The sequence below is a fragment of the Bacillus rossius genome, chromosome 11, assembly GCF_032445375.1.
Source record: "Bacillus rossius redtenbacheri isolate Brsri chromosome 11, Brsri_v3, whole genome shotgun sequence".
Taxonomy (NCBI): domain Eukaryota; kingdom Metazoa; phylum Arthropoda; class Insecta; order Phasmatodea; family Bacillidae; genus Bacillus; species Bacillus rossius.
Genome location: NC_086338.1, coordinates 13,302,264 through 13,312,101, shown reverse-complemented (window position 1 = coordinate 13,312,101; position 9,838 = coordinate 13,302,264). Strand labels below are relative to the sequence as shown.

The 9,838-nt window shown below is 39.2% G+C and overlaps 1 protein-coding gene across 1 annotated transcript in view; it reads right to left on the bottom strand.

The window, feature by feature from the left end:
• LOC134536654 (ras-related and estrogen-regulated growth inhibitor) overlaps positions 1–9,838 on the bottom strand; it is a 325,681-nt gene that overhangs the window by 267,511 nt on the left and 48,332 nt on the right. The window lies entirely within an intron of this gene.

The window sequence follows — 9,838 nt, the reverse complement described above, 5'->3', positions numbered from 1 at the left end:
TCTAATAACAATAAGATAACATCACTTAAAAAGCTTATAGGTGTCAAACACCTTTAAGATAAATCAATCCAGTGAACAAAGTATTGAGGTGTTTTTATATTGACTGTATTTTAAAACCTATTGCTGTTCAGAGAAGTCCATAGGTTAAGAGTACTCTGCACATAATGACAGTACACATATGGGTGATGTCTGAAAGTCCGCAAACCTTTAATAGTAGGAATGCACGCATGACTCATTGCCTATCGATATGTTTGAGTTGACGATGGTTTTGGGGTCTACGGACAGTGAAAAAAAAAACTATATAAATTTTTTTTCGGAAGTCGCACCATGGTAACGGTTCCAATAGTTAGTACCTACTTCATCGAAATCTACCTAAAATAGCAGCTTTTTACAAACAATCACGCTAAACGAAATGACATACAAATGCATATTTTATTCCCGAAATATTGACCATACGGTAGCCAACTTGGATTTCACCATCTTGGATTCCACCATCTTGAATTCTCGTTCATCTGCTAGAGAGTGCTGTCGACACATAAGTTTTTTTTTTCACATCCTAGAGGACACGTGTGTCAATCACCTGATTGTCAACCAGAGACGGCCATCTTGTTGATTATCTTTATCACCATAGAGAAAACCAGCTACTTTGACAAAAATATTAAAAAATTCCAATAATCATAAAAAAATCTTATTAGCATAATGATTAATTTAATCTATTGTGTTCCGAACGGCAATCACTGGTCCATGCGTAACATATCTAAAAATATCTACTTAAACAGTTAAAACCCATGGTTAAAATCGACGCGATACAAGAAACAAAACACTATATAAACACGCACCGGTATCAACAATGGTCGTCCCGCACCCCTGCCTGCATGTGCGGTCTGTCAGCCCGGGAGCTAGCACGGTAGCTGCCCCGTGAACTGGTCTGATGGGGTCGGCCCCACGGGTACTCCAGGTACTCCGCCTGCTCCGGCCTTCCACGCCCGGTTGCGTCAGACTGTCAGTGGTCCTTCCCGAGGGCCAAGGCCTGAGGCCCGGCAGTGCTGTTTCCGAACCTCGCCAGATACCTCTTTCCAGCGTCCAGGGATATCGAGGGACGAAGACTCCCCGACAGACGTCACTTTAGTAAACACCCAAACTGAAATGTGTTGAATATATTCATAATTTTTCTTCAGTGTGTTTCTCATGTGGTCGAACGTGGATAGATACTCGTGGTAGTTATTATATATATATTTTAATAAATACCATCATTTTTGATGGCTACAGTAGCATCAATACAAAGACCTGGATGGCATTCGTACTGTTACGATCGCGCTTGGCTGCAGTGCTTGGCGTCGCCGCGCTCGTTCGGCCTGTCTGCGCCCCCTTCCACCCGCATCCTCTCCCTGGTATCTCGTGTCATACTGTCTCGCAACATCCTGACCGTCGCAGCGCGCACCTGCCTCAGATCGAGTTACTTAAAAGAGGCCGCACTGCGGAATAAAAGGACTCAGACATGTTTATCGGCGTGTTTTGTGGGAACCCGATGCTTGTTGCGTTTATCGGCGTTCTTTGAGCAGCCGCCGCATCCTTCGAGGACTCACGACGCGTTTCTGGGCATTTCGACGGCGAAGGTCGCGCGATATCTCGGAGACATGCCCGATTGTTCTGGACGGGAACCCAAGGGCTATATAAGGAGGTTGGGCCGACCTTCGAGTTGAGTTCAGTGGGGAGTTCTCCCGCGGCGGAGTTTCCGGGCGATAGAGTCGCGGGCGCGGCGGAGTCCCGAGTGAAGTGGCGAGCGAGTCGTCGTGTGGGATCTCGGCGAAGGGTGTGACGGCGGCGGCGCAATGCGGCGACGGAGTACCGCGGCGGAGACCCACGAGGGGTGCTGCGGCGAGAGTTGCGCCGGCAGTGCGGCCCAGCGAGGTGTGTGAAACGAGTGACTGGGGAATTGACATTTCTTTACGTGTAAATAATTATCTGCCAATTTAGAAGATTATTTGTAAGTGACAAGTAGTGGTAATAAATAAAAATGTGTGCGTGAAATAAAATCTATTAATTGGGCTATCCTTTACGAACCCGCGGTAAATCGTAACAGTACCATCTGCAATTACAAGCTTCTTCAGGCCGTTCTGACTTACCCTCCACAACTTCGTTGGTAGACGGCAGGGACGCCGACTTTCTCGGAGACCTCGATGGTATCTGCATCGTCAACTACACAGGAGACTTGAACGTGTGCAGTTAGGCCGGCCGAGGGAACCTTCATGCATACAGCACTGGCAACACAAACTATCACTCTTTCGCTATCATCGCCAAAACTTAGGTACTTTTGCATCTATTCTGATAAGACTTGTTTTTACACTGTGGTAATCGCAAGCGCTTCAAATACCCGACTCTTTTGCGTTAAAAGTGTGGCAGGTTTTTTTAATGAAGTGTCACGAAAGGATGCTCTAAAAAAACATTCCAAGGCTTGCAAAGGACTGTGGAATTACAGGAATTGATGATTATTTTGTCTATTATGTGTATTTTTTCCGTTAATTTTTTATCTTCATATATTTTGTTCTTTTGATTTGCGGAATTTTTCCTTGAGAAACAGTGCGTAACTGCAATGGCGTATGTCCAAAAATATTCATTAAATCAAAATTTACCATTGCATGAATCATTTTAATTACTCATGCATATACTTTTAACTGATTGAATTTTAATATGTACAGAACATACATATAGGCCCTACACACTAATCTCTGGCTGAATTTTAATATGTACAGAACATACATATACGCCCTACACACTAATCTCGAGGCACCCGGAAACCTGAAGACACGAGTGAAAATAGCACCGCACCCGTAAACTTTATAGACATGAGTTAAAAAATTATTGTTATTAAGTCAATTTAAGAAATTGTGGTTATGATTCGTTTCTTTTGAGTAAAATTAGGTGACTTGTAAAATTGGCAGTGTGTGATTTAAATGGGTAAACATCATTATTTAAATTAAAGTCATTCAAATGGAGTTAAATTTTTTTATCTAAATAAAGTCTCTATAAAACATAATCAGTTTTCAGAACCTTTTTTACACAAATTACGCTTTTCTCAATGCGGAGTCTCCTCCATTCGTATATATATTTTGTTCTAATGGGTATTTTACAATGGATAGTAATTTTCTCTTGCTTTTATTTTATTCATCGCTTTATATGTATACAGTAATAAGAGTAAAAATCAAGGCGCAACACATTCCTAGCACTTATAGTGGTTTAAAAAATTATATAAAATACTAGCGACCCACCCCAACTTCGCACGGGTGCAATGCTGATACTAAATATACTACAGAATGTCTTTATATACAACGTTCACAGTTTTTTTGTCATTAGACAATACAAACATGTTTTCTTTAGATGTTACTCTTGAAAGATAACATTATTTCTCGTAAAAATTAAAGGATAAAAAATAGTTATTGTGGGTTATCCCTAAGAGATAGACATATAACATCGCGGACTTTAAGGTCTACAATACTGTAGAACATTATTTTGATCTATCTCGTAGGGTTCAGCCAGCGTTTGCAATGTAAGCGCAAAAAAATGTGTTTATTTACATCACATTAGAAACCTCTAAAATTTTCAGTGTTTCTCTACTATATTATGCATGTATTATACGTATAAACCTTCCTCCTGAATCACTCTATCTATTAAAAAAACCGCATCAAAATCCGTTGCGTAGTTTTAAATATCTAAGCATACATAGGGACAGACAGACAGACAGCGGGAAGCGACTTTGTTTTATACTATGTAGCAAAGAGCCAAAGGGAACTTGTTATAACAAATAACAAATAATTTGTTTCCACTAAGGTAAAATTAATTAGTTAGGAAATCATCATATTGGAGGTTTCAAAATGAATTATATCTCGCAATAATTGAAGATCCATAGGTAACCTTTACGCCTGTAGGCCTATTTACCAACGATTGGGAAAACCGCAGAGGCAACATGGGAGAGTTGCAAAATATTCTAGGTATATGTTTATTTAATTATAATATATTATATATATTATAATATATGTGATTAATTTATTAGTCTCGACGCAAGGCTGAAGCCGCACTTCAAACAAATTCAGCTGACCCATGGTCCTAAATGAACATATCCAATCCATAAAATCACCAATAATCCTCAAGGACACACTTAGCATACTATTAAAATTACGTCTAAAATCACGAGGCCTTTAATCAAAATAATAAAATGGCAAAGTTTATGCTGTGTCATCTAACAGAGTTAAACAAATGCAAGGCGAGAACCGCTTATCTCAAAATTATTAGTTAAACAAGTTTAATATTTATTTAAATTGTTTTTTCCCTTCTGAAAGTTATATGCAAAGTCATTATTGGCTATCAAGAAGACGTCGAGTGCCAAGTGCGTCACTCCTCTAAATATCAATACTCATTATGCACGTCCCGAACGAAACTACGTGGTCTGATCAGCAGATACGGACTCGCTGCTCGCCTCGGGCAACTCGCTGCTCATCTCCTACCCGGTCGCTCAGGCGAGTAGGGACTCGCTCCGCCTCCTCCAGTGCTAGCGGGACACTAGCTGCCGTTCCTCGCGGCTCGCCCCCGCTTGGGGCCCGCGCAGCCAGGGGTAGCGAGTAGCGAGTAGCGAGTGGGACCTCCCAGTCCCGACGATCCCCCGTGCTGCGCTACGACTACAACTCGCTGTCGTCCTCCCAGCGAGTCGATCAGTGCTCGCTCTCAGCGCCCGACGTCGTCTACCTTCCTGTTGTCGTTTGCATTCGCTGGCAATGACGACCAGTAGCTCGCGATCATTCTTGCTGGTTGCGATTCGCTCAGACCTCCCGTTCCCATGAAACTTACAAATACACTCTTCTTGGTTCGTGCACACACGCTGTATTCATACTCCCCTGGAGGGCTGACGTCACGTAACTGGGCCAGCGCCCAAGTAACATGGCACCAGGTTTAACTAGGCGAGTCTATTCACCTTCTGACATGCTTGTAAAACCAATCATCCATGTGAGCAGCTCCTAACGGACGTACGACATGTTACACTCTTTTTAAGAGAAATTTCGCAAGTTGTTCGTAAAGTAAATACTACCCATTTTTTGTGACTTTACTAATGAACAGTCAAAAATTTCAGTGAAAAATAATTTTATTCAGCTTTATTATAAAATATAATGCAAGTACGTCAAAAATCAATTTGGACTTAAATGGAATAAAATGTGTGTACCATATTCCTGAAAAACCTGCTTACATTTATATATTTTTTATTTTTATTGTAATCAGATATTATGATAAAAAAAATAGGCTTCAGTACGTGAACAATAATTTTTTTATAGAGATAAATACCCAGCTGTAACACAAATATTCACTCCACTAACACAAGTCACGCTAACAGATAGTCCGCGCAGGTCCGGCACGCCCGAGGCAGGCTAGGCCAGGCGGGGACTGACGGCATCCTTGATGTATGCAAACACTGACCGCGAGTCCTGCCCGGGCCCTGACCTGGGTCACTCGAGCCACCAGCTCTCCTTCACGCGCCACTGCGCGGCTACCTGCTGACCGCAGGCTGCGGCCCTGCGCCTCGTCGCCAGAGGTTGCCCGAGCAACAATTGTGGACATGCGCCATCCCACAGCGCGTCTGCACTAGCGGGCGCTACGTCAAGCAGGGAGGAGTGAGGATACGTGACAGAAGTAGAGGGAATGTCATTGTCACAGAGGCTGGCATTTTATACCCGCCATAAATACATACACACACTACAAGCGAGCTGATGCAATGGCAAAACATATGACTCATTTGGGATGATTCGGGTTTGAATCTAATTCAGGAATCCTGAAACCGCTCCAGCCTAGTGCTCGGAGGATTCCTGACCTTAAATCATGATCAATATTGTTCGCCATTAACGACATCTTAGGTGTAAGACGTAAAGCCCAAATAAGGGAAAAATAGCTATTTACATTCCTAATGTTCCCACGCGCATGCCTGAACACACGTGCGAAATGTCTAACTATGCACAAACATTAATAAGGATATAGGCTATAAATATCATTGTAAAACTGTTACCAAAACAGCTTGAAGATAATACAATGACTTAGTTTAATCTGGTTTTCTGTAAAATTTCTCGAATTTGCAATAGTTTCTTTTAGTGTATGTGAAGTGTTAGCATTTTTTACCACGCTTTTATTAGCTTGACCTGAACTGTATGTAATAAAATATTTCCATTTAATATTCAACATCCGAATTTGTTGAAATTCTGCATACATATAAAGAATCTTTGACAATGCAATATTTTTAAAGCTTAAAATCATTTGTTAGAAGGGGGAGTGTCAAAACACCACTGATTTCGAGCTATGGGTAATAACTATGCTTTATGTGTTGAGGCCGGTCCCATCTGGTCCCAAATCCCTGCAAGCACCACTCTGTTTACCAAGGTAATGATACATAAGGTAAACTTGCTTGCCCAGATGGGGCCTAACCTGCATATTAGAAAAATCATAAAGGAAATATGACCTAAATGTTGAACACTTTGAAGGTGGCAGAACATCAACAAGACAAGTTAATTAAATTCATTGATACTTTTATTCTGATTAATCATATGATCTTTGGACAAAATTCTCGAACAGAAAATATGCATTCCATAACCACAGCCATATAAATACATAAATGCATACAAAATATTTATAAAACTCTTATTTAGGTACAAGAAAATGTGTCCCAAAAACACTTTATCTCATTTCAAAATACTAGCATATTTACTTTATTACATAACCTTCCAAAGGATATGCGATTATTCGAAACAAATATCCTGAAAACAAACCTTATGTACTTTGGTAAATTATGGTAATTTCAGGCCTTGGAGAGCTATGGAAAATTATCTGAAAGAAATATGGCCGCCACCAGTTTAAGGCATTGAATCTGGCAATTACGAGCACTCCGATTCAAACACTGATTCAACAAGGTGCATCGCACAAACAACTTTAAAAAAGCCACATAATCCAGTAAAAATACAACAAACATTACAAAATACACTTAGAAAATATTCTACTGGCCATTACTGAACATACAAAATAAATACATAGCTCTCCAATAACCTGTATCGTCTCGGGCTATTCTCACTCTCTATCTGTTGAGGAATCCTTGTTGAAATTTTACTTTTATAATTTTTTAAGTGTGACAACTTACTCTCAGAATACGGCATTTGGTGGGAGTAGTTTCGTGAATGGAACGAAATTAAAGGAACGATGCTACCATCTGTGCCTTATGGCGCGAACCAAATTTTACAAATACAAAGAGAAAATTTATGGTATTCATTTTTTTTTTATGAATTTGGAGATGGGCAGTATTTTAATAAATTTATTTTCCGAAAATCAAGTCAATTGTCAGGGTTAATATTTTTTCAAGACTTTAACTTTGATCGGAGCTGTTTCATTATGAAGTTTAAATTTTCACTCTCCGAGTCGAATGATTCGATTGTCGAAGTAGCTGCTTCAGCAGCAAATTCAAGTGGCGGATGTGAAAACTACGTGTGATTCGTGCCCAGAAATGTAGTTGAAAATACAATTTTGTACAATAATCACTCTCGGCATTTTAAAATGAATTCTAAGTTGAATTTCAAGTCCGAGGCCCAAGTTCCGTATCGTAAGAGTATTTTCAACATGAGTACATATGACTTTCCTCGTTACCAAGGTTACATGTTACAAATCACTGGCAAATACTGAAAGACTCACTTTTTTTAATTTACTGAATATCGGCGAATATTAAAGTGATAAATATGTACGTTTAAAACAAATAGATCACTACTATAAAGATTTTTTTTTGTTAATGAACGCACATCAAATTCTTGACTTCTTGAAGACCAGAAGAGAAAACACACAATATGTGTGTATTAAAGTGTTTTTTTTTTCAAAGTTAACATTTATAACCAACTTCAGAACAGATTTGATTTTCTTCGCTTGTGTTAATAAGAGTGTGCTTTTCCGGAGCTATATACAAAATGAGTTGAAGATCTTTTGATAGTTACCTCTTACAAGTAAATGTAGTTTTTTAAAGGAGGGAAATTTAATACCAATATACTTACCAGAAACTTACCTCACATAAATGAATTTTTTTCCTTTGTTAAATACAAATTGGTGGTAGTTAAATTAAAATCCCCATAATATTATTGTTATAATAATTGAAACAACAGTACAAATAAATGTTTTTTTATGAATAGTTCAATGTGTTTTAATATATTTAAAACTTGATTATTTTTTTCTGTCATAACGAATAATGGTTCGCCAAGAAAAAGTTATAATAATATGATTAAATATAATTAAAATTAAAAAAATTTCTAATAAGATAAAAATAAATCATTTTAGTATTTTTACGAAAACCAAACCGTCTTATAGTAAAGGCACCTATAATGGGACCCCTTTTAAATAAAATTCATATATTTTTATAAAGTGAACATAAATTAACATGTAACGTATAATAAATCACTTGATATGTTTAGCTACAAAATGCAATACATACATATTGTTTTAAACTAATAAATGTATGTCCTCTGCAAAAAAGGAAGACACTGCACTTTTCCAAAGGAAAAAAAAAGGTTCCCTAATATGGGACACATTATTTCTTTATCCTCTTTTGGCACTGAGGACACACAAAATGACTATCAGTGGCACCACCATGTTCATGAGCCCAACGACAGCAGACAGTACACTGCATCCACAGAAGAGGCACTCAGCATCGTTGTATTCTTCACCAAAGCTATCTGATAAGATGTCGAAATCATCATCCGACTCGTCGCTGCTGGATTGTTCCATTAATCTTCTTGTACAACTTCGTGATATTGACTTTTGTGTGATGGCAGAAGGTTTTTTCGTCAGGGTTTTATGACATTTCCCTACAGCTTCTTTTTTTATTTTTTGCTGTTGTAGCTCTTTCCAAAATCTTCAGTAGATCGTATTTGTAAGGCGATGAGGTTATTACAGATGCTTTGCCACATCTTCGGCTTTGTAAATTTGCTGAAAGACTAGGAAGTTGCTTAATGTCTTTAGGAGAGATAGGTGTGAAGTCCATAGTTTGAGCAGGACTAGCATCAGAAGGCCCTGAGCCAGAAAAATGTGGGCGATCCATAGGCAGAACATGGTGAGAATTAGATGGTCCTGCACCAGTTGATGTGTCATTCGAAGTGGCGATGATAGTTGCACTGGTATGAACATCTCTATCAGGAATTTCTCGACAACTGTGAATTACAAAGTCACAATCACGAAACGCATCACTGTTGAATGGGTACAATCCTGTTTTGCGGAATGCATTGACTGCTATTTCCATTGTTGCAGCTCATTGATATGCTGCACTGAACAACTTTGGAATCAAGAGTGGTGTTACAATACGGTTAGTGTTGTTTCTTAAAAAAGACTGTATTTCTGAGGCATAATAGGTTTTCAGTGGCTTCATGAAGCCTACATCCAGTGGCTGCATTTTGTGTGAACTGTGAGGAGGGATACAAATGATTGATACGTGGTTCTCTCTAGCCAATCGTATCACATCAACATTTCTGGTGTGTGAGTAGTGGCCATCGAGAACAAGAATAACAGGGTCTTCAAGTGATGGCTTTGTATATTAAATAAAATGACCAAACCACTTTGTGAACAAATCCCCCTGAATCCATCCAGAAGGGTGGCATCCCCAAATAGAACCAGTTGGTGCCCCATCCATGAGTTCTATTTTCATAGTCTTCCTTGGCCACACTATCAATGGAGGGACAAAAGAACCAACTGCATTTATGCAAGAAACGACTGTTATGAGTGACCCTCTCTCATTTGATGTCAGTGCAGCTACTTCTCGTTTTCCTTTCAGCTTATTATCTTC